Below are 25902 nucleotides of genomic sequence, written 5' to 3' on the forward strand. Positions count from 1 at the left end.
ACGGGTCCGCATCTAGCTTGGCCCCGTGGTGGCCCATCAGTCCCGCCAATACGTAATAGATCGACAGCCCGAGGACCCCTTAATCCAGGACTCTCTCAGTAGCCCTCGAACTAGCCTCCAACGCCGGGGATTGTCATCTGGCGTGCTCCTAATCTTCGGCTTGGGAGGTGAGTTCTTCATCTTGACCTGTATTGTTCAGAGAAGTGCTTCATAGCCGAAAACTATCTGGACCAACATAAGAGGTTTGTCAATCAGTATAGTCCGGATCAACACTGTATTCGTGCCCGACCGGTTTGACAATCCGGATTTTTTAGGACCTCAGCAGAACATGGTGGGACCATTGGAGTATAATGCTTGCCTCGGGGCAAGGGCCAACTTTGACCGTCACGCACCTTTTTAGAAGGCATGCGGCCCAATGCCACCTTTTCGCAAGCCCGTCTTTTCAGCTTTGAGATGAAACGCCTATTTATAGATCCAAATGTGCGGGGGACAGTTAACCCATCCCCTTCGCAAACAACAGTATTGAAGGAATTCTCAGGCACCATGGCCGACATTCCCGGTTCATCCTCGCGTCTGCATAGCCCTCTTCCTGGTGATTGGACGAGCTATTCAGTCTTGCGCCTCCAGCTGTGCAATCTGCAGATGCAGGGCTATCTTCCCGCGGTGGATCTGTTCTCGTCCGCGCCAAATTAATTTCTGTTGACGGCCAAGCACTCGCCGAGAGCTCCCCTGCTCCAAGCAAGGAAGAGAGGGTATGCTTCGTGCCCCATCCTTCTAAGAGGCCTAGGTTTTGCCATTCACCCCTTCCTATGGAGCCTATTAGAGTTCTATGGGATCCAGCTCCACAATCTCACTCCAGGGTCTATATTGCATATTTCTGGTTTCGTGGCTCTCTGTGAGATATTCCTGAGCTGCGAAGCCCAAATTTGATTTGTGGAGGAAATACTTCTGCCTCGTCCCTTGCACCAGTGAGGGGTCAATATTCAAAGTGGGGGAGCGGAGGTGTGGCGGATAGCCGGTATGGGCTACCCTATTGGGACCCCACGAAATGATCCCGAAGGATGGACCTCGGAATGGTTTTACATTGAAGATGTTCTCCTCTCAGACCCAGTTCGGAGGGGGCTGTCCGAATACTTAAGTGCCCCGCTAAAGAAGTGGCTCAACTGGCGACCCAAGAGTCATTCCCAACTAGACAGCATAGAGGTGCACCTTTTGGCCACCAAAATTTGGCTGCTGGCCCATAGAAAACTGACCATGATCGAGGTGATGGTCGTTGCAATATCCCAGTGTTTACAGCCCCTTCAGCAGAGGGGGAATCCTTTGTGGTGCTACAACGGGACTAGCGACGCGAGCCGCTATAAGCGACAATGGCCAAATGATAAAGCGGCCATGGCCAAGATATTAGCCGACCACTTTAAAAGAGAGGAGGAAGACTTTGCGCAATTGAGTATCCGGGAGGGTTACTCTGGCTATAATCTGGTAGACTGGGTAAGTATCAATTCTTTGTCTGTAACTCGGCCATCATGTTCGAACACCTGTTGATTGTGCTTTGTTCTTGTGCAGAGTTGAACGCGTCAGGTCGAGTCCATCCACTGTCCTTCCCCTCAACCGGAGAATCATTCCCGCGACGACAACCCGGGCTATCATGACGATCTGGAGATGTCGGTCGATTTCGAAGATGGGGTCTTTTACCAAGAAAGCCTTGATAGCACCAAGGTTGCCATGACGGCTGATCATCCTAGGGCTCTTCCTTCATCCACTGTAAGTGAAAGGAGGACCTCTTCCCGAACAAGGCGACCGCCTCGCACCATCCCGCATACTCTAACTTCTACTCCCAAGGGTCGCCATACTACACATGGAACAATTGTGAAGGAGAACGGCATACGCCAACCTCGGCCCCTAATGGGGCAACCAAGAGGAAGGCCTCCGCTGGAGTAGAAGCAACCGCTCCCTCGGCTCCAAGGTAACTTGTTTTGGGACCACGAAAAGGGTTGTTTTCAACATCATTTGTTTGACATTTGCTTAACTTGGCAGAAGAAGAGTTCCGGCGCGGCAGTCCGAGGACTCCTCGGGCGTGTCGAGGCATAATTCCAACCTTGGGCCCTCGGCGCAGGCTAGGGACCCTACCGAACACACAGCTGTGGCCACACATCCAGAGGACCCCGACGATGTTTCGGTGACTAACTCCGAGGTCGAGAGCATAATGAATCACCGCCGCTGGAGAGAATCCTTACTCCATGTTGCTTTTACCGATCAGGAGTTTAACGCTTTTAATTCAGTGGACGCGTACCTTGGAGCGGCCCGAACCGGGCTTGAAGGGATCGCCGGTCTCTTTTCTTCCAAAATGCTTGTGCGAGATAGCTTAAAAGCATTTGTAGTCCCTAACCTAGCAGCCCCAAGCCTTAATTTGGGCGGGACGACCGAGTTAAGGATTCTTAAATTTTCTTGAGTCTGCAGACCGTGAGGGAGCATAACAGAAAGTTGTCTAAAGACCTCAAGCCGAGCCAGACACAATTAGCCGATGCTAAAGCAGAGCTAGAAGCGGCCAAAAAGGCTACCAGCGAAAATCCTGGTAAGGGAAAAAAGTTTTTAGAATGCAAAAACTGCATGACATTTCCTGCTTATTGATGTCGTGCTGTCCCCGCAGCCGCCGAAGCGATGAATCAATTGCGGAGGGAACTAGAGGCTGGCAAGCGAGTGCTGACATGAAGTCAAGATGAGAAGAATGAGCTCAAGGCAGAAGATCGGCGGAAAGCCGGGGAAATCGAGCAGTTGAAATCTCAATTGGCCTTGGAGGAGAGCTAGAAGCTAAAAGGTGGTATATTCGGTAAGTCACGAATTTGATATCACGCGTATGTGGGTGATCACATTATTTTGACACGCGTGCTACCCCTGTTTGCTAGGTCTCCTGACAGGGCGGCCTGAAGAAGAGGTGGGTTCCTTTAGTGGGAACCTTTTGAAGGAACTGACCAAGGTGCATGAAAGAGCTTGGAAGGCCATGAAAAGCATGGTTAAGGCATTATGGCCACTGGAAGTGCCACCAGAGAGCATGGATGAACTGGCTAGCCACTTTAAAGAGGCGAGGCGACACTTTGAATTGTGGAAGATGTCGTCCTGCCAGGAAGGAGCTCGCGAGGCCTGGGCAATGCTAAAGACCCGGTTTACCAAACTCGAACCCGAACATACGCCTCGGGTGGGACCCGTGGGGCCGGGAGGGCAGGAAATACCGCTTAGCTTAGTATACGACCAAGTGATGCCCGCTGCTCGGAACTCCCAGAAGGATTGTGCCTTGGACAGTTTGATAGATGGTATTTATAAAGAGTAGGGTGTGTGATTCTATGTATCCATGTACTTTACATCGCGCAATTCTCAAACCGCGGAAAAAATGTTGTCTTAACCGGCCATCGGCTTCCGCCTCCCTGACCAGTGGACGGGGAGTGTTCCATACCATATGGCCTGACTAACAGGGGATAATTCTGGTAACCAGGCAATCCGGCCATTTGGTGCGAACAGAAAAACGCGCGGGCGAGAAATGTTATATTACTTTGTAACGTAAGAAACATCTTACGAAGAAAATAGTTCCTCCAAGGGTTCCTTTCTTCGGGTGAGGCATGTTGACCATAATCCGTGGGTTTGAAAGTCGGTGACACACGGGTGTTTGTGGTTTTTAGGAACCAAGAATAGTTGGATGGCGGCTAGCGCCTATTTATTTTTACTTCCCTGGAGGACGATCCATTATTTTCTGTAAGAACGCTAGCTTTTGGCTTCACCCGTCTGAGGTACGTATCCGGATTACCTGGGCGTAGCAATCGTAGTGGTGCTACCTTTACTTCCTAGCCGAACAATAAAAAATGTAGGGGTAAACACAGGAGCTAGGCAACCCAGCTTGGCAAAGGACTTAAGTAAAATAGGTGCATATAGTGGCTTGAAAGATATGGGAAGGAGATCAATGCAAACAACAAAAAAAAGGTTGTAAGAAGTATATTGTAATTGGCCGCTTTTAAGAGAAGCCCCCAGGTAAGGCTGGGTAGTACATGCAAATATGTGTACAATGGTGACCCGCCGTGTTACAGTTTATTCGAACTCTAGGTCGAGGAGGCTAAAACCCCAAAAATTAAAACGAGGAGAAAAAGACGAAGACGGAGCGGGGAGTGTTGATGACGATGTCGGTTTATGCGTAGAAATGCCTAAGCCGAGCGGCGTTCCACGGAAGGTGATATGCCCCATGCAAGTACTACATCTATAATGAAGGGACCTTCCCACTTAGGTGAAAGCTTGTGCTTCTGCTTCTCGCGAAGTGATCTCGCTTGAAGCTGTAGGATCTGGGGTTCCGGCAAAACCTTAAGGTTTGAACTCTGGGGTGCGCGCGAAGTTCTTTCCCTCCTACCGATCTAAGCCCAAGCTCGCTAAGATCTCGCGGACAAACTTGACGAACTCGCAACACATAAAGACACGAGATTTATACTGGGTCGGGCCACTGTTGTGGTGTAATACCCTACTCTAGTGTGGTGGTGCTGGATTGCCTCTTGGGCGGATGATGAACAGTACAAGGGGAAGAACAGCCTCCTGAGGTTGAGGTATTCTTGTGCTTGTCGAACTTGTGTGGTGAGGACTCGATGCACTATCCCATGCCCCCTACTGTGGTGGCTAGTTCTACTTATATAGGCCCTGGTCCCCTCCCCAAATATTGAGCGGGAAGGAAGCCCACAACGGTGGGAAATTTTGAAAGGGGACAGCTAGTACAAGCTATCCTGACAAAAGTGGTCTTTGCCTGCAAAAGGCTCTGGTGGTGACGCCGTCTTGGGCTCCATGGTGACCTCCGTCTTGCCGTCCCGCTGGTCTTGGTCTCGTTGCACCGATATGGAAACATTTGCCTGATGCCTCGGTACTCCGCGCCTGCGCCTGCTTCCTTAGCACCAAAGAGGAAGTAAGGATGTTGCGCGCGCTGGCGCCTGCCTGGTGTCGGTCGTCATGGCTCACGTCACTAGAGCCTCGCGAGGTTTGCCCCACCTTGATATCTCCGCTCCTCGCGAGCCTGCCTGGAGAGGGCGCTCCTGAGGAAGTCTTGTGTCATCCGCCTCGCGAGGCTTGGCCCCTCGCGAGGGTCTTGAATGCCTTGTTGATGAAGATGGGCCATACGAGCCTGCTAGCAAAGCCACACCGTGGGCCGCAGGCAGGCAAGTCTGGGGACCCCCGTTCCTAGAACACCGACAAAAGCTATGTCGGTATTTCCCCAAAGAGGAAGGGATGCACAGCGGCGGTAGGTATTTCCCTCAGATATGAAACCAAGGTTATCAAACCAGTAGGAGAACCAAGCAACACAACGTAAACAGCCCCTGCACACAGATAACAAATCCTTGAAACTGGACATGTTAAAGGGGTTGTCAATCCCTTCCGGGGTACGGTGCCAGAAACGGTGCGTGGGCGGGAGAAAATTGTAATAGATTGATAGATCGAACGGCAAATAAAATAAATAGAAATAAAATGCAGCGAGGTATTTTTGTATTTTTGGTTTAGTATATCTTAAAATAAATGCAAGGAAAAAGTAGATTGCAAAGGGAAATATATGAGAAAGAATACCCGGGGCCGTAGGCTTCACTAGTGGCTTCTCTCGAGAAAAATAGCAAACGGTGGGTAAACAAATTACTGTTGGGCAATTGATAGAACTTCAAATAATTATGACGATATCCAGGCAATGATCATTATATAGGCATCATGTCCAAGATTAGTAGACCGACTCCTGCCTGCATCTACTACTATTACTCCACACATCGACCGCTATCCAGCATGCATCTAGTGTATTAAGATCATGGAAAAACAGAGTAATGCAATAAGAATGATGACATGATGTAGACAAGATCTATCTATCTAGAGATAGACCCCATCGTTTTATCCTTAGTAGCAATGATACATACGTATCATTTCCCTTTCTGTCACTGGGATCAAGCACCGTAAGATCGAACCCACTACAAAGCACCTCTTCCCATTGCAAGATAAATAGATCAAGTTGGCCAAACAAAACCAAAATATCGGAGAAGAAATACGAGGCCATAAGAGATCATGCATAAAAGAGATCAAAGAAACTCAAATACTTTCATGGATATAAAAAGATATAACTAATCATAAACTCGAAGTTCATTAAATCCCAACAAACACAACACAAAAGAGTTACTTCATATGGATCTCCAAGAGACCATTGTATTAAGAATTCAGCGAGAGAGAGAAAGCCATCTAGCTACTAACTATGAACCCGAAGGTCTACAAAGAACTAATCACGCATCATCGGGGAGGCACCAATGGAGGTGGTGAACCCCATCCGAGATGGTGTCTAGATTGGATCTGGTGGTTCTGGACTCTGCGACGGCTGGATGAATATTTCTTCGACTCCCCTAGGGTTTCTGGAATATTGGGGTATTTATAGAGCAAAGAGGCGGTCCGAGGGCACCCGAGGTCGGCACAACCCACCAGGGCACGCCTGGGCCTCCTGGCACGCCCTGGTGGGTTGTGCCTCCCTCAGGGCACCCCCAGGCGCAGCCAAGGCCCGTTGTGTTCCTTCTGGCCCATAAAAATTCTCCGTGGAGTTTCGTGGCATTTGGACTCCATCTGATATTGATTTTCTGCGATGTAAAAAACATGGAAAAAACAGCAACTGGCACTTGGCACTATGTCAATAGGTTAGTACCGAAAAATGATATAAAATGACTATAAAATGATTATAAAACATCCAAGATTGATAATATAACATCATGGAACTATATAAAATTATAGATACATTGGAGACGTATCAGCATCCCCAAGCTTAGCTCCTACTCGTCCTCGAGTAGGTAAGTGATAAAAACAGAATTTTTGATGTGTAATGATGCCTATCATATCATATCATATTCTTTTCTTTATAGCATGGACAATTGGACTTTTATGTGATTCAAAGCAATAGTCTAGTTTTGACATAATAATTTAGATACTCAAGCATATCAACAAGCAACCATGTCTTTCAAAATATCAACGCTAAAATAAGTTATCCCTAGCCCATCATGCTCGAACATTGATCCATTCATGAAACTCACTCGAATGTTAGCTACACCCAATACTTAAGTACGATCATATTGCCTCTTAGTTGGTGCTTTTTATGTGAGAAGATGGAGACCCAAATTCAAAATAAAAATTGCATAAAGTAAAAGAAAGGCCCTTCGTAGAGGGAAGTAGGGATTTGTAGAGGTGCCAGAGCTCAAAGCGAAAAAATTAGAGATAAAAATGTTTTGAGAGGTGTATCGATCCCACCAACGAAAACGAATTAGAGTTCCCACCACTTTCCATGCTAGATATGCCATAGGCGGTTCCCAAACAGAAATTAAAGTTTATTCCTTTTTCCACCATACTTTCACTTTCCATGGATAACCGTATCCACGGGTGCCCTCCATACCAACACTTTCCAAGGAATTTATTATTTGACAATATAAAGTAAATTCATTTCTTTGCATTTCGGGACTGGGCATCCCTAAGACCTTTGCCTTACTCTCGTGCAATGACAAGTGAATAAACACTCATCGTGAGAATAACACATCCAGCATGGAAGATATTAGCCACCCCTCACCACTCCGCGAGCGAAACAAACACACAAAAGAGAAGTTTATTTTGAAAATTAGAGATGGCACATGCAAATTTGCTTAGAACGGCAAAAGAATACCGCATATAGGTAGATATAGTGGACTCATATGGCAAAACTAGTTTGAAGGATTCTGGATGCACAAGTAGAGATCATACTTGGTGCAAAATGAAGGCTAGCAAAAGATTGAGAAGCGACCAACCAAGAAACAGATAATCTCATAAGCAAGCATTAAGCATAAATAACACCGAATAATGCACCACAAGTAGGATATAATTTCATTGCATGACTATTGACTTTCCGTACTTGCATAGGGAATCACAAACCTTAACAGCAATATTCTTACTAAAGCATAATTACTCATCAACATAACTCACATATCACATCATCATATCTCAAAACTATTAGTAAGAATCAAGTTTATTTTGTCCAGTGGTCTTCATGAAAGTTTTTATTATATCCTTCTTTTGGGACTAATTTTCATGTGTCGCTTTTCATAAGCTCAAATAAATATAAGTGAAGATCATGAGCATAATTTTTCTTCTTTCTATCAAAATAATTTAAGTGGAGCAAGAGATAATTTCTTGAAAATTTTACTAACTCAAATAAATCTAAGTGAAGCAAGCGAGCATTTGTTCAAAAATACTAAAGCACACCGTGCTCAAAAAGATATAAGTGAAGCACTAGAGCAAGTCCATTGCTCATAAAAAAATTAAGTGAAGCATAGAGAGCAATTCTAACAAGTCATGACATAATTTTGGCTCTCTTAAATAAGTGTGTCCAGCAAGGATTGATGACTTAAAACACAAAATAAAACAAGCAAAGACTCATATCATACAAGACGCTCCAAGCAAAACACATGTCATGTGACGAATAAAAATATAGCTTCGAGTAAAATACCGATAGTTGTTGGAAGAAAGTGGGGATGCCACTCAGGGGCATCCCCAAGCTTAGTTGGTTGCTCATTTTTGGATAATAGCTTGGGATACCAGGGCATCCCCAAGCTTAGGCTCTTCTATCCTTCCTTCATCCATCGTAAGATAACCCAAAACTTGAAAACTTCAATCACACAAAACTGAACAAAACCTTCGTGAGATCCGTTAGTGTAAGAAAAATAATCACTACTATAACTGCTATATCAAACCAATTATTATTTTGTTTTTTGCATTATATCTACTGTATTCCAACTTTTCTATGGCAAAAACTCATCAAAGAAAACCATAGAGCCATTAAAATAAGCACAAAACACAAACAAAACAGAAACTGCCAAAACAGAACAGTCTGTAGCAATCTGATATGTTCGAATACTTCTGAAACTCCAAAATTCCACCAAATTCGGAAGACCAGGGTAATTTGCATATTAATCTTATGCAAAAAGAATCAGGGCAAAAGCACTTTTCTGTGATTTATGAAAATTATTTTCCTGAGCGCAAAGTTTCTGTCTTTTTCAGCAAGATCAAACAAGTATCACCCAAGTAGATCCTAAAGGCTTTACTTGGCACAAACACTAATTAAAACAGAAAAAACACACTCGTAACGGTAGCATAATTGTGTTAACACTCAAGAACATAAAACAAAAAGCAAAAATAAAATTTATTCATTGGGTTGCCTCCCAACAAGCGCTATAGTTTTACGCCCTTAGCTAGGCATAAAGCAAGGATCTAAGTTTTGTCATCCTTCTTCTTCTTAATTTTCATAGAGGTATTTTCATCATGGGGTTTTGTAACCACAACATAAAACATATTATCCATAGGAACTTTATCATTCCTCAGTTGGTTTTCATCATAACCCCTTTGATTTCCCGCAACAATCCAAGAATAATGTTGATTAACATTATTGAAAACTTGTTGGGTTATATCTAAAATGGGAACTTCCTTTTTAAGATTCTCATCAAAGATTTTATTGTCCCCAAGCAAATGTCTCAAAGCATAGTCACTATTGTAAAGAATTTCATCTATCACAGGTTTTTCACGATTCATGCCATAAAAATCAAAGATTTCCCAAGCTTCCCGTATTATGTAGTAAAACTCATTCATAAGAACGAGAGTGGCCAACTTTTTAGCCCTAGGATTCTTTATGTCGGGAAGCTCAAAAAACAATCTTTGCAAAGTAGGATGGGTACGAATAAATTTACTTTCAAGTTTCAGAACTAGTGCTGAAATAGCATCTGCATAAGATCTAGTGGTTTTAAGTATAGGAGCATCATCAAGACTTAGATTTCCAACACAATTGAAAAATTCTTGGATACATTCTTTTCCCGTATCTTAGGAGTTAAGCAAAGAATAGATCTGATGATAAAACGGCGAACGAAAAAGAGAGGCTAATAAAATGGCAAGTTTTTGTGAAGTGGGGGAGAGGAAAACGAGAGGCAAATGGAAAATAATGTACTTTGCAAGGAGATGAGATTTGTGATTAGGAACCTGGTATATGTTGAAGATCCTCCCCGGCTACGGCGCCAGAAATTCCTTTTGATGTCGCTTGAAGCTACGTCGGTATTTCCCCAAAGAGGAAGGGATGATGCAGCACAGCGACGGTAGGTATTTCACTTAGATATGAAACCAAGGTTATCGAACCAGTAGGAGAACCAAGCAACACAACGTAAACAGGCCCTGCACACAGATAACAAATCCTCGCAACCCGATGTGTTAAAGGGGTTCACTAGTACAAAACAGGGCTTTCGTCACAGGGCAATATTCACATTAGTCCCGGTTCAGTCACGAACCGGGACTAATGTGAGCATTGGTCCCGGTTCGTGCGGCTAAGGCATTAGTCCTGGTTGGTGCCACGAACCGGGACTAAAGGGTGCGATGCCCATTAGTACCGGTTGGTGGCACCAACCGGTACTAATGGGATTTGAGGCATTAGTACCGGTTCATGGCACGAACCGGTACTAAAGGTCCCATTTTCAAACTCTACCCCCCCCCCCCCCGTGGACCGCCTTTTCAGTCTTAGAAAAAACAAAAGAAAATGATGGAAATGTCAAAAAAATAAAATAAAATAAGTTTCCCACGGGATATGTGGTCTAGTTGTTGGGAAAATTTACAAATATGAATTTCGACTTTATTTGCAAAATCTCTCTGGAATTTGTAAAATGGGCATAACTTTTGCATACGAACTCCGATTAAAAAGTTTTTTATATGAAAAATCATCTACTCGTAAAATGGGCATAACTTTTACATACGAACCCCGTTAAACATTTTCAAAATCCTCAAAAACCTAACAGAAAAAAGTTACGGGGCTTTTAAGATCTGGAGAGGCAAAAAAATTCAAAAAATTTCAAACTTACTAGTGGGAAACTTACTAGTAACAGAAAAAAATATAGTTTCAAATTTTATATTTGGAAAAAATGTGGTCAAATCTGGTCAAACTGTGGTCAACCAATGGTCAAACTAATTATTCTAGAATATTAGTGTTACTAAATAATTATTTCAGTTTTTTTGAATTTTGGTCAAATCTGGTCAAATGGTGGTCAAACAGTGGTCAAACAATGGTCAAACTAATTATTCCAGAAATATTAGTGTTACTAAATAATTATTGTTTTTTAAAACAATAGTTTCAAACTCAAACAGTGAAATGTGTCACTTCATGCTCAAGCTAAATTCCTGAGGGTTAATAGGATTGACATCTTACTATTGTGAGGAAAACAACAAGTGCAGACTTGGAAACGAGGGAGAATAGAACCCGGAAGTTAAGCGTCCTCAGGCTGGAGTAGTGAGAGGATGGGTGACCGTCCGGGAAGTTAGATGATTTGGAATGATGAGGGGTGATTAGAGATTAGAGGATAAATTGAGCAGTGATGAGGGGTGGTGATTAGAGATTAGAGGTTAAAATAATTCAGAAATTTGAAAATAAAATAAAAATTCAAAAAAATTAAAAAAAAATCATAAAATTTCCGTTAGTCCTGGTTGGTGTTACCTACCGGGACTAAAGGTGGAGCTCCACGTGGCCGCGGCCTTTAGTCCCGGTTCGTGTAAGAACCGGGACTAAAGGGGGGAGGCATTAGTAACGACCCTTTAGTCCCGGTTCAAAAACCGGGACTAAAGGCCCTTACCAACCGGGCCAAAAGCCCTTTTTTCTACTAGTGGTTCTCAATCACTTCCGGGTACGGCGCCAGAAACGGTGCATGGACGGGAGAAAATTGTAATAGATTGATAGATCGAACGCCAAATAAAATAAATAGAAATAAAATGCAGCGAGGAATTTTTGGTTTAGTAGATCTGAAAATAAATGCAAGGAAAAAGTAGATCGCAAAGGCAAATATATGAGAAAGAAGACTCGGGGCCGTAGTTTTCACTAGTGGCTTCTCTCGAGAAAAATAGCAAACGACGGGTAAACAAATTACTGTTGAGCAATTGATAGAACTTCAAATAATTATGACGATATCCAGGCAATGATAATTATTTAGGAATCACGTCCAAGATTAGTAGACCGACTCCTGCCTGCATCTACTACTATTACTCCATACATCGACCGCTATCCAGCATGCATCTCGTGTATTAAGTTCATGGAAAAATGGAGTAATGCAATAAGAACGATGACATGATGTAGACAATATCTATCCATGTAGAGACAGACCCCATCGTTTTATCCTTAGTAGCAACGATACATATGTGTCATTTCCCTTTCTGTCAGTGGGATCAAGCATCGTAAGATCGAACCCACTACAAAGCACCTCTTCCCATTGCAAGATAAATAGATCAAGTTGTCCAAACAAAACCCAAATATCGGAGAAGAAATACGATGCTATAAGAGGTCATGCATAAAAGAGATCAAAGAAACTCAAATACTTGCATGGATATAAAAATATATAACTGATCATAAACTCAAAGTTCATCAGATCACAACAAACACACCGCAAAAGAGTTACATCATATGGATCTCCAAGAGACCATTGTATTGAGAATCCAGCGAGAGAGACAAAGCCATTTAGCTACTAACTATGGACCCGAAGGTCTACAAAGAACTACTCACGCATCATCGAAGAGGCACCAATGGAGGTGGTGAACCCCATCCGAGATGGTGTCTAGATTGGATCTGGTGGTTCTGGACTCTGCGGCGGCTGGATGAATATTTCCTCGACTCCCCTAGGGTTCCTGGAATATTGGGGTATTTATAGAGCAAAGAGGTGGTCCGGGGCACCCGAGGTGGGCACAACCCACCAGGGCGCGCCTGGGCCTCCTGGTGCGCCCTGGTGGGTTGTGCCTCCCTCGGGGTACCCCCCCAGGCGCAGCCAGGGCCTGTTGTGTTCGTCCTGGCCCATAAAAATTCTCCGTGGAGTTTCATGGCATTTGGACTCCGTCTAATATTGATTATTTGCGATGTAGAAAACATGGAAAAAAATAACAACTGGCACTTGGCACTGTGTCAATATGTTAGTACGAAAAAATGATATAAAATGACTATAAAATGATTATAAAACATCCAAGATTGATAATATAACAGCATGGAACAATAAAAAATTATAGATACGTTGGAGACGTATCAGGGAGGCGCAGGACGAGCTCTCCCACATTATATGCCTTCACCTGAACTTCTCGATTCTGGTAACGCCACGCTTGCTGTTGATAGAATGTCGAGCGTGCCCGAGCGACATCACGCTCCCCTTCCAGTGCATCCAGGTTGTCTTGTCGATCTAGCTCGGCTTCCTTCTCTTCGACGTGCGTACTCTGGGTGCGTCGTGGATCAAATCACATGAGAGGACTGCATCGGCGCCGTACACCATAAAGAACGGGGTGTATCCTATCGACCGATTAGGAGTAGTGCGCAACCCCCATGACACGGTGTCCAGCTCCTCTACCCAATGGTGATATGATTCCTCGAGGGAGCGGATTAAACGAGGTTGTATGCCTCTCCTAATTAATCCATTTGCTCGTTCCACCTGCCCGTTAGTTTGCCGGTGGTACACCGAAGCATAGTTGAGCTTTATGCCGATCTTAGCACACCAAGCTTTAATCTCTTGGGCGGTAAAATTAGACCCATTATCGGTGATTATGCTGTGGCGAACACCGTAATGGTGTACAACACTGGATATGAAGTCAACAAAAGTTCCGGATTCCGCAGAGGTTACTCATACTTCTCCAACGTATCTATAATTTTTTATTGTTCCATGCTGTTATACTATCATTCTTGGATGTTTTACAATCATTTTATAGTAATTTTATATCATTTTTTGGTACTAACCTACTGACATAGTGCCAAGTGCCAGTTGTTGTTTTCTGCATGTTTTTTACATCGTAGGAAATCAATACCAAACGGAGTCCAAACGCAGCGAAACTTTATGTGGATTTTTTTGGACCAGAAGACATCCAGTGGGCCGAAGAAGCACCTGGGGGTGCTCCGAGGGGAGCACAACCCACCAGGGCGCGCCTGGGGGCCCAGGCACGCCCAGGTGGGTTGTGCCCACCTTGGGTGCCCCCTGAACCGCCTCTAAGCTCTATAAATACCCCAATATTCCAGAAACCCTAGGGGAGTCGAATAAAATCAATTCCAGCCGCCGCAGAGTCCAGAACCACCAGATCCAATCTAGACACCATCACGGAGGGGTGCATCATGACCATTGGTGCCTCTCCGATGATGCGTGAGTAGTTCTTTGTAGACCTACGGGTCCGTAGTTAGTAGCTAGATGGCTTCATCTCTCTCATTTGATTCTCAATACAATGGTCTCTTCGAGATCCATATGATGTAACTCTTTTTTGCGGTGTATTTTTTGGGATCTGATGAACTTTGAGTTTATGATCAGATCTATGTTTTTATCCATGAAAGTTATTTGAGTCTTATTTGATCTCTTATATGCATGATTGCTTATAGCCTATTTCTTCTCCGATATTTTGGTTTTGTTTGGCCAACTTGATCTATTTATCTTGCAATGGGAAGAGGTGCTTTGTAGTGGGTTTGATCTTACGGTGCTTGATCCCAATGACAGAAGGGGAACCGACACGTATGTATCGTTGCTACTAAGGATAAAACGATGGGGTCTATTTCTACATAAATAGATCTTGTCTACATCATGTCACCGTTCTTATTGCATTACTCCATTTTTCCATGAACTTAATACACTAGATGCATGCTGGATAGCGGTTGATGCGTGGAGTAATAGTAGTAGATGCAGGCAGGAGTCGGTCTACTAATCTTGGACGTGATGCCTATATGATGATCATTGCCTGGGTATCATCATGATTATTTGAAGTTCTATCAATTTCTCAACGGTAATTTGTTCACCCACCGTTTGCTATTTTTCTTGAGAGAAGCCACTAGTGAAACCTACGACCCCCGGGTCTCTTCTTTATTATATTTGCCTTTGCGATCTGTTTTCATTTGCTTTTATTTTCAGATCTATTAAACTAAAAATACAAAAATAACTTGATGCACTTTATTTTATTTTGCGTTCGATCTATCGATATCTACACTCACGTTCGTTTGCCTATCTTTGGCGCCGTTGCTCAAAAGGGATTGACAACCCCTTTAACACGTCGGGTTGCGAGTATTTGTTATTTGTGTGCAGGTGCCATTCACGTAATGTTGCGTGATTCTCCTACTGGTTCAATAACCTTGGTCTCATCACTGAGGGAAATACCTACCGTTGCTATGCTGCATCATCCCTTCCTCTGTGGGGAAATACCGACGTAGTTCAAGCCAACATCGAAAGGAATTTTTGGCGCGGTTGCCGGGGAGGATCACGTCAAGATATATAGTCTCCCGTCAACTCGCCAATTTCTGGCACCGTTGCCGGGGAGACATCATCAACATCTACCAGGGTCCTAATCACAAATCTCATCTCCTCGCAATTTACATTATTTGCCATTTGCCTCTCGTTTTCCTCTCCCCCACTGCACAAAAATTTGTCGTTTTATTCACCCTCTTTTTTCGTTCGCCGTTTTCTCGTCAGATATGTTTTTGTGTGCGTTCTTGTTTGCGTAGTCATGATGCCCCAAAGAAAATATTATGACGTTCCTTACCCCAATATTTTGCTTGAAATTGAGAAAAGTACTAAGGAATATATGACTACACAATTTGAGCATAATAAGTATTTTACTGAAGAATTTAAGGAACGCTCCGTTGTGTTGGATGCCATAACAAAGCAACTTGGTGATATTAGTAAAGAGGTTTGCAATATCCAATCTAAGTATGCTTTTGCTGAACGTTTGCTAGGAAAAATATCCGATGCACAAGCTACCCTAGTAAATCAAATGGCCGCTAAACCAATTTCATTAGAAGATAAAAGTGATGAAGATCATAAAATGATTGGTGTTTCTTCTATTGATTCCATGTTTAGTAAAATTAAGATTGATGAAAAAGGGACTGGAGAAGAGTCAACTTGAGCTAGAAGGCATCCCGATAATTCGGAGGGTGAAAATCTTGTTGAGAAAATTGATAAAAGTGGGTTTGAAGAGGTCAAGACTTTAACTAGTGTTGTGCCCACTCTTTTGGATTACAAAGACTTTAATTCTGATAGTTGCTCTTTTGATTGTATTTCTTTGTTGCAATCCACCATAAATTCACCCCATGCCTATGAACAAAATAAAGCTTTTACTAAACACATTGTTGATGCTATGATGAAAGCTTTAGAAGAAAAGTTGGAATTAGAAGTTTCAATTCCTAGAAAATTACATAATGAGTGGGAACCTACTATCAAAGTCAAGATTAAAAATTATGAGTGTTTTGCTTTATGTGACTTGGGTGCTGGTGTTTCTACAATTCTGAAATCTTTATGTGATGTGCTTGGTCTTACCGATATTGAAGAATGTTCTTTAAATTTGCACTTGGCAGATTCTACTATTAAAAACCCTATGGGAAGAATTAATGATGTTCTTATTCTTGCAAATAGGAATTATGTGCCCATATGTTTCATCGTTCTTGATATTGATTGCAATTTGTCTTGTCCAATTATTCTTGGTAGACCGTTTTTACGTACTATCGGTGCCGTGATTGATATGAAAGAAGGCAATATTAAATTTCAGTTTCCACTAAGGAAGGGAATGGAACACTTCCCTATAACAAGAACTAGGCCACCATATGAATCAATCATGAGGGCATCTTATGGATCTAGAAACAAAGATGACAAAACTTAGATCCTTGCTTTATGCCTAGCTAAGGGCGTGGAACAATAGCGCCTGTTGGGAGGCAAACCAATGAATAAAATTTATTTTTGCTTTTTGCTTTCTGATCTTGAATGTTTGAACAATTATGCTAATTTTATGATTGTGTTTTTTGTGTTTTAATTAGTGTTTGTGCCAAGCAAAGCCTTTAGGATCTTCTTGGGTGATAGTTGTTTGATCTTGCTGAAAAACAGAAACTTTTGCGCTCACTAAAATAATTCTCAAAAATCACAGAAACGTGCTTTTTCTCTGAATTTTTTACACAAGATTGACAAACAAATTACCCAGATCGTCCTAATTTTTCAGAATTTTTAGAGTAAGAGAAGTATTCGAAGTTTTCAGATTGCTATAGACTGTTCTGTTTTGGACAGATTCTGTTTTCTTTGCGTTGTGTGCTTGTTTTGATGATTCTATGGGTTTCTTTGATGGGTTTTTGCCATAGAAAAGTTGGAATACAATAGATATAATGCAATAATGAAATATTAATTGTTTGCTACAGAACTTATAGTAGTGATTTCCTTTCTTATACTAACGGATCTCACGAAGGTTTTGTTGAGTTTTGTGTGATTGAAGTTTTCAAGTTTTGAGTGATGTTACGATGGATGAAGGAATAAGGAGTAAGAAGAGCCTAAGCTTGGGGATGCCCATGGAATCCCAAGCTATTATCCAAAGAGAAGCAAGCAACTAAGCTTGGGGATGCCCCGAGTGGCATCCCCTCTATCTTCTAACGACCATCGGTATTTTACTCGAAGCTATATTTTTATTTGTCACATACTATGAGTTTTGCTTGGAGCGTCTTGTATGATAGGAGTCTTTGCTTGTTTTGCTTTGTGTTATAAGTCATGAATCCTTGCTGGACACACCTGTTTGAGAGAGCCAAAATTATGCCATGACTTGTTAGAATTGCTCTTTATGCTTCACTTAAATTTTTATGAGCTATGGAATTGCTCTAGTGCTTCACTTATATCTTTTTGAGCACGGTGTGCTTTGTTATTTTTGAAGAAATCCTCTCTTGCTTCATTTAGATTTGTTTCAGAGTTATAATTTTTTTAAGAAATTCTCTCTTGCTTCACATAAATTAATTTGAGAGAAAGAAATATTATGCACATGATCTTCACTTATATTTGCTTGAGCTTATCAAAAGCAACACATGAAAATTAGTCCCAAAGTGATAGATATCCAAGAAAGATATAATAAAAACTTTCATGAAGATCATTGGACAAAATAAACTTGATTCTTTGTAAAAGTTTTGAGATATGATGATGTGATATGTGAGCCATGTTGATGAGTAATTGTGCTTTAGTAAGAATATTGGTGTTAAGGTTTGTGATTCCCTATGCAAGCACGAAAGTCAATAGTCATGCAATGAAATTATATCCTACTTGTGGTGCATTATTCGGTGTTAATTATGCTTAATGCTCACTTATAAGATTATTCGTTTCTTGGTTGGTCGCTTCTCAATCTTTTGCTAGCCTTCATTTTACACTAAGTATGATCACTACTTGTGCATCCAAAATCCTTTAAACCAGTCTTGCCACATGAGTCCACTATACCTACCTATATGCGGTATTTTTTCCGTTCTAAGCAAATTTGTATGTGCCATCTCTAATTTTCAAAATAAATTTCTCTTTTGTGTGCTCGTACCGCTCGCTAGGCGGTGAGGGGTGGCCAATATTTTCCATGCTAGATGTGTTATTCTCACGATGAGTGTTTATTCACTTGTCATTGCACGAGAGTAAGGCAAAGGTATTAGGGATGCCCAGTCCCGAAATGAAAAATGAATTTACTTTATGTTGTCAAATAATAAATTCCGTGGAAAGTGTTGGTATGGAGGGCAACCGTGGATATGGCTAGCCATGGAAAGTGAAAGTATGGTTGAAAAAGGAATAAACTTTATTTTCTGTTTGGGAACCGCCTATGATATATCTAGCATGGAAAGTGTTGGGAGCTCTAAGTCGTTTTCGTTGGTAGGAAAAGTATGCCTCTCAAAATGTTTTTATCTCTAAGTTTTTCGCTTTGAGCTCTGGCACCTCTACAAATCCTACTTCCCTCCGTGAAGGGCCTTTCTTTTACTTTATGGAATTTTTATTTTCAATTTGAGTCTCCATCTTCTCTTATAAAGCACCAACTAGGAGGCACTATGATCGTACTTGAGCATTGGGTGTAGCTAATATGCGAGTGTGTTTCATGAATGGATCAATGATTGAGCATGATGGGCTAGGGATAACTTATTTTAGCGTTGATATTTTGAAAGACATGGTTGCTTGTCGATATGCTTGAGTATTTAAGTCTCATGTCAAAACTAGACTATTGCTTTGAACCATATAAAATTCCAAATGTCCATGCTATAAAGAAAAGAATATGATATGACAAGTTAGGCAACATTCCACATCAAAAATTCTGTTTTTATCATTTACCTACTCGAGGACGAGCAGGAATTAAGCTTGGGGATGCTGATACATCTCCAACGTATCTATAATTTTTGATTGTTCCATGCTGTTATATTATCATTCTTGGATGTTTTACAATCATTTTATTGTCATTTTATATCATTTTTGGGTACTAACCTACTGACATAGTGCCATGTGCGAGTTGCTATTTTCTGCATGTTTTTTTACATCGCAGGAAATCAATACCAGATGGAGTCCAAACGCAACGAAACTTTTTGTGGATTTTTTGGACCAGAAGACATCTAGTGGGGCGGAGAAGCACCCGGGCGGTGCTCCAAGGGGAGCACAACCCACCAGAGCGTGCTTGGGGGCCCAGGTGCGCCCAGGTGGGTTGTGCCCACCTCGGGTGCCCCCCTGAACCACCTCTTTGCTCTATAAATACCCCAATATTCCAGAAAACCTAGGGGAGTCGACGAAAATCAATTCCAGCCGCCGCATAGTCTAGAACCACCAGACCAAATCTAGACACCATCACAGAGGGGTGCATCATGTCCATTGGTGCATCTCCGATGATGCGTGAGTTGTTCTTTGTAGACCTACGGGTCCGTAGTTAGTAGCTAGATGGCTTCCTCTCTCTCATTTGATTCTCAATACAATGGTCTCTTGGAGATCCATATGATGTAACTCTTTTTGCGGTGTGTTTGTTAGGATCCAATGAACATTGTGTTTATGATCAAATCTATCTTTTTATCCATGAAAGTTATTAAGTCTTCTTTGATCTCTTATATGCATGATGGCTTATAGCCTCGTATTTCTTCTCCGATATTTGGGTTTTGTTTGGCCAACTTGATCTATTTATCTTGCAATGGGAAGAGGTGCTTTGTAGTGGGTTTGATCTTACGGTGCTTGAGACCAGTGACAAAAGGGCAACCGACATGTATGTATCGTTGCTACTAAGGATAAAACGATGGGGTCTATTTCTACATAAATAGATGTTGTATACATCATGTCATTGTTCTTATTGCATTACTCCGTTTTTCCATGAACTTAATACACTAGATGCATGCTGGATAGCGGTCGATGTGTGGAGTAATAGTAGTAGATGCAGGCAGGAGTCGGTCTACTAATCTTGGACGTGATGCCTATATAATGATCATTGCCTGGATATCGTCATGATTATTTGAAGTTCTATCAATTCCCCAACAGTAATTTGTTCACCCACCGTTTTCTATTTTTCTCGTGAGAAGCCACTAGTGAAACCTACGGCCCTCGGATCTCTTCTTTATTATATTTGCCTTTGCGATATATTTTCCTTTTCTTTTGTTTTCAGATCTATTAAACTAAAAATACAAAAATACCTTGCTGCAGTTTATTTTATTTGGCGTTCGATCTATCAATATCTACAACTCTCTCACGTCCGTTTGCCTATCTTTGGCTCCGTTGCCCGGAAGGGATTGACAACCCCTTTAACACGTCGGGTTGCGTGTATTTGTTATTTGTGTGCAGGTGTTGTTCACGTAGTGTTGCGTGATTCTCCTACTGCTTCGATAGCCTTGATCTCATCACTGAGGGAAATACCTACCGTTGTTGTGCTGCATCATCCCTTCCTCTTTGGGGAAATACCGACGTAGTTCAAGCCAACATCAGTTACCGGCTTTGCTTCAATCTGCTTAGTGAATTTATCCACCATAAATAGTAGGTATTTCTGTTTCTTGGTCCCCCCTTTAAGTGGTTTGACCATGTCAAGCCCGCAGATAGCGAATGGCCAGGTTATCGGTATAGCCCGAAGAGCTGTGGGAGGCATGTGGCTTTGATTTGCAAATAGCTAGCACCCAACGCAATGTTGGACTAGGGTACATGCGTCCTCGCGGGCTGTGGGCCAGAAGAACCCTTCTCGGAAGGATTTGCTGACCAGGGCCCGAGCTGTTGCGTGGTGGGCACCCACGCCGGCATGTATCTCGGTGAGGAGTTGCTGCCCCTCCTCTTCGGAGATGCACCTCTGAAGGATCCCCATAGTACTCCGTTTATAGAGCTTGCCCTCATGGACCTTGTACGCTTTAGAGCGCTAGATTATGCGTCGCGCCTCCTTCTGATCATCAGGGAGTTCCTCTCACAGGAGGTAGGCGAGCAGTGGTTCCGTCCAAGGGGCGATTATGGCCATGATTGTGACGCCCGGATAATTAAGCTACAGTAACCCTCTACTAATGATGCCACGTCACCTCGGTTACTGTTGTTAATCCCGCGTTAGTTCAAAATCGATTCAAATTCAAAATAAAGGCAAACAACAAAAGTTTTGAAACATTAAAACTAAAATATTTAATTTGTGGCAGATCGAACCCATAGTAAATACTAGTGAAGAGACCACACTTCTGTAAAGTATTTAAATGCACTATAGTAATTAAAACAGCGGAAAAACTATTATTTAAATGCTCTTAAAATAATAGACAGATACAAACTGCTTTATTTAATGTGCCAAAATAATTGTGGCAGTGGCATGATTACTAATACTAAATTAGGTATAACTTTTGTATTTTATAAAACAAAACTAAACTGGTAAATAAAAGAGAACAGAAAAGGGAAATAAAACAAGACCAAAAAAAGTAAAACAGAAAACAAAAACAATTGGGGAGAAGGGGGCAGACCCCTCCTGGGCCACTTGGCCCACTTTCCCCACCAGCCCAGCCGGCCTGGCTGGCCCGCCAGTGCCCCTCGCACCTCCTCTGTTCACAGGGGAGGCCTGGACGCCGTCGATGGCCGCCACGGCCGAGGCCGTCGCCGTGGCGCCCATCCATGAACACCCCCGGCCTATAAATCCCGCCGGCGAGTTCCCCTCGCCGAAAACCCTAGTCCTATCCCCTCCCCTCGCGCCCCCAATTCCTCCGTCGCTCTCCTCCTTCGACTTCTTCGTTGCCCGAAGCCACCATCATCACGTCATCTTCGTCTTCGCGGCCAGGAGCTTCTTCGAGCCACGATTGAGTGTTCAGGAGGCGCGCTGCATCCATCTACGTTGACTACGAGGATCGATTCAACTGGAATCGCACAGCGCCCTCGCCATGGACCGATCTCCTTCGTCTACGTCCACCGCACGCCGTCGCTGAATCCTCCACATCGAGCCCTCCCGAGCCCACTTGAGCACACCTACAGGACCAATGTGAGCAACTGCACAGAACCCCCTCCGTTTTAAGCTTGATTTCAAGCTCTAGCTCGCGTTTATCGTCGTCCAGCTCCCGCCAACTCCTGTCCATGATGTAGTGCACGTTATCGTCCACCCCTGCTTGAGCCGATGCTACTGCTCGACTCGGCTTGCTTTACTCGTTCAGTAGCACACACCCGCGCGTCGTCCCGCTGTCGAAGTTGGCCGTCCATGCCTTGTCGCGCACTGCTGCTTCCCCGTCTCGCACCGCGTTGCTGCCCCACACGCCTCGCCAACCCGCCGCAGCCGCCCCTGCCGTGGTTGCCGCCTCGCCCGGCCCCGTCTAGCTGCGCCGGCCGCCTCCGCCACTGCTTTTCCCCGCTTGCCCGAGCTCGCCTGCTCCGCTCGTCCCCTACGCTGCAGCATTGCTCTGCTGCTCACCTGCTCTACTGCGCAGCTCCCGACCGCTGTTGCCGCCGCTACCGGCCGCGCCCGAGGCCCCGCCCGCCTCTAGCCGCTGTTGTCCGCCTCCGGTCGCCTGCTGCTAGCGCCGCCCGGCCAGATCGCCTGCCCCACGCCGCTGTTGCCGCTGCCTTGCCGGTCACGCTCCTCGCGCGTTGCCGCTGCTACTCGGCTACAGTAACTGAATGTTACTGTAGCGGTAGCTAGCTTTGCTACGATTACACTGACTACCTCTCTGTATTGCAGCAAAACAACAACAAAACGACTTCTAATGTGGGTAAAGATAATACGCATGGAAAGTACACTTGACAAACTCCGTTTTATCCCATTGGTCCATATTCAAAATATGTAAGGATTAAATCCTATGAAAATCACAAAATCCCATGTTTGTATATTTTAGCAGTTTCCGGAATTAACTTCAAGTGGCACTTTTCAAATACAGTTTCGATCAAGCAACTGAACTCAAACATGGATGTCAATGATACTGTCATGTAGATCATAGAAAGATGATAAAAATTGGTAAAAGGCACTAATTCATTGGATGTACAGAACACTATCTATAGCCTCTAAAAAACAGCTAAGTGATATTCAAAAACTAAACAATTCTCAGACTTGGCCAATTTTCAGGAAATTCCATAATATCGATTAAACTTTGAACATTAATATAAAATAATCCGTAACTCGGATGAAAATACTTTGTACATGAATGTTTCTCAGAACGACGAGACGATTCCAAATATGCAGTCCGTTCGTCCGGCACACGTCCATAGCATAGCGAATACACAACTTTCCTCCTCCGGTTCATCTGTCCGAAAACGCGAAACACCGGGGATACTTTCCCGGATGTTTCCACCCTTCGCCGGTACCACCTAGTACCGCATTATGTCACCTCTAGACCGCGTATTGCCATGTTATGCTTTGTGATGCTTTGATTGCTTTGTTATTTATTATGTTCCCCCTCCGTTACTTCTTTCCGGTAGACCCTGAGACCGCTGACGGTACCCCCTATGATCGGCTACATCGACGACGAACCCTTCTCTTGCCAGAGCAACCAGGCAAGCCCCCCCCCCCCTTGATCACCAGATATCGCCTACTCTTCTCTATACTGCTTGCATTAGAGTAGTGTAGCATGTTACTGCTTTCCGTTAATCCTATTCTGCTGCATAGCCTGTCATTGTTGCTACAGTTGTTACCCTTACCTGCAATCCTAAATGCTTAGTACAGGATGCTAGTATTCCATCAGTGGCCCTACATTCTTGTCCGTCTGCCTTGCTATACTACTGGGCCGTGATCACTTCGGGAGGTGATCACGGGCATATGCTATATACTTGATACTGTTTCATTACATATGATACTGTTCGGAGATGGGGGCTGAAGGGGCAGGTGGCTCCATCCCGGTAGAGGTGGGCCTGGGTTCCCGACAGCCCACGATTGTTACTTTGTGGCGGAGCGATAGGGCAGGTTGAGACCACCTAGGAGAGAGGTGGGCCTGGCCCTGGTCGACTTTCGCGGATACTTAACACACTTAACGAGATCTTGGTATTTGATCTGAGTCTGGCCACTGGCCTATACGCACTAACCAACTAGGCGGGAACAGTTATGGGCACTCGACGTCGTGGTATCAGCCGAAGCCTTCGTGACGTCAGCAACTGAGCGGCGCGCGCCGGATTGGACTGGAACGCCTGCTAGGCTAGGTCTGCTTCCGGCCGCGTTCGCAACATGCAGGTGTGCAATGGGCGACGGGCCCAGACCCCTGTGCCATAGGATTTAGACCAGCGTGCTGACCTCTCTGTTGTGCCTAGGTGGGGCTGCGACGTGTTGATCTTCCGAGGCCGGGCATGACCCAGGAAAGTGTGTCTGGCCAAATGGGATCAAGCATGTTGGGTTATGTGGTGCACCCCTGCAGGGAAGTTTATCTATTCGAATAGCCGTGATCTTCGGTAACAGGACGACTTGGAGTTGTACCTTGACCTTATGACAACTAGAACTGGATACTTAATAAAACACACCCTTCCAAGTGCCAGATATAACCCGGTGATCGCTCTCTAACAGGGCGATGAGGAGGGGATCGCCGGGTAGGTTTATGCTATGCGATGCTACTTGGTGAACTTACCATCTACTCTCTTCTACATGCTGCAAGATGGAGGCTGCCAGAAGCGTAGTCTTCGACAGGACTAGCTATCCCCCTCTTATTCTGGCATTCTGCAGTTCACTCCACCGATATTGCCCCTTTACACAGATAACCATGCATATGTAGTGTAGATCCTTGCTTGCGAGTACTTTGGATGAGTACTCACGGTTGCTTTTCTCCCTCTTTCCCCCTTTCCATTATACCTGGTTGTCGCAACCAGATGCTGGAGCCCAGGAGCTAGACGCCACCATCGACGATGACTCCTACTGCACCGAGGGTGCCTACTACTACGTGCAGGCCGCTGACGACGACCATGAGTAGTTTAGGAGGATCCCAGGCAGGAGGCCTGCGCCTCTTTCTATCTGAATCCCAGTTTGTGCTAGCCATCTTATGGCAACTTGTTTAACTTATGTCTGTACTCAGATATTGTTGCTTCCGCTGACTCGTCTATGATCGAGCACTTGTATTCGAGCCCTCGAGGCCCCTGGCTTGTATTATGATGCTTGTATGACTTATTTTATTTTAGAGTTGTGTTGTGATATCTTCCCGTAAGTCCCTGATCTTGATCGTACACGTTTGCGTGTATGATTAGTGTACGATTGAATCGGGGCGTCGCAATGATTTTGTGGGCCGAAGGTGTTTCTTCAAGTGCAGAGCCTCCGATGATATGATCATCTCGTTCGATATCTGGTGGGGTGATCTGGGCAGGCTCATTGATTGAGGTGCCGCTGTCCCCGCCCTGCCATCCTACGGATGGCTTGAATAGCCTTTCTAGGAAGGTATTTTTAGGTATTGGGTCTCGCTTAGCACCCATGTGGGAAAGAACATCCGCGGCCTGGTTACTATCTCTAGAGACATGATGGAATTCTAGACCCTCGAATCGGGCTGACATCCTGAGGATGGCGTTTCTATACGCCGCCATTTTTGGATCTTTGTCGTCAAATTCGCCGTTGACCTGGGAGATGGCGAGGTTCGAATCTCCTCGCACCTCAAGCCGTCGAACCCCCATCGACGTTGCCATCTGAAGACCATGCAAAAGTGCCTGGTACGTATTCGGCTGCATTGTTGGAGTCCGTGTACATGATGTG

Source organism: Triticum aestivum, chromosome 3D (genome assembly GCF_018294505.1).
Source record: "Triticum aestivum cultivar Chinese Spring chromosome 3D, IWGSC CS RefSeq v2.1, whole genome shotgun sequence".
Taxonomy (NCBI): Eukaryota; Viridiplantae; Streptophyta; class Magnoliopsida; order Poales; family Poaceae; genus Triticum; species Triticum aestivum.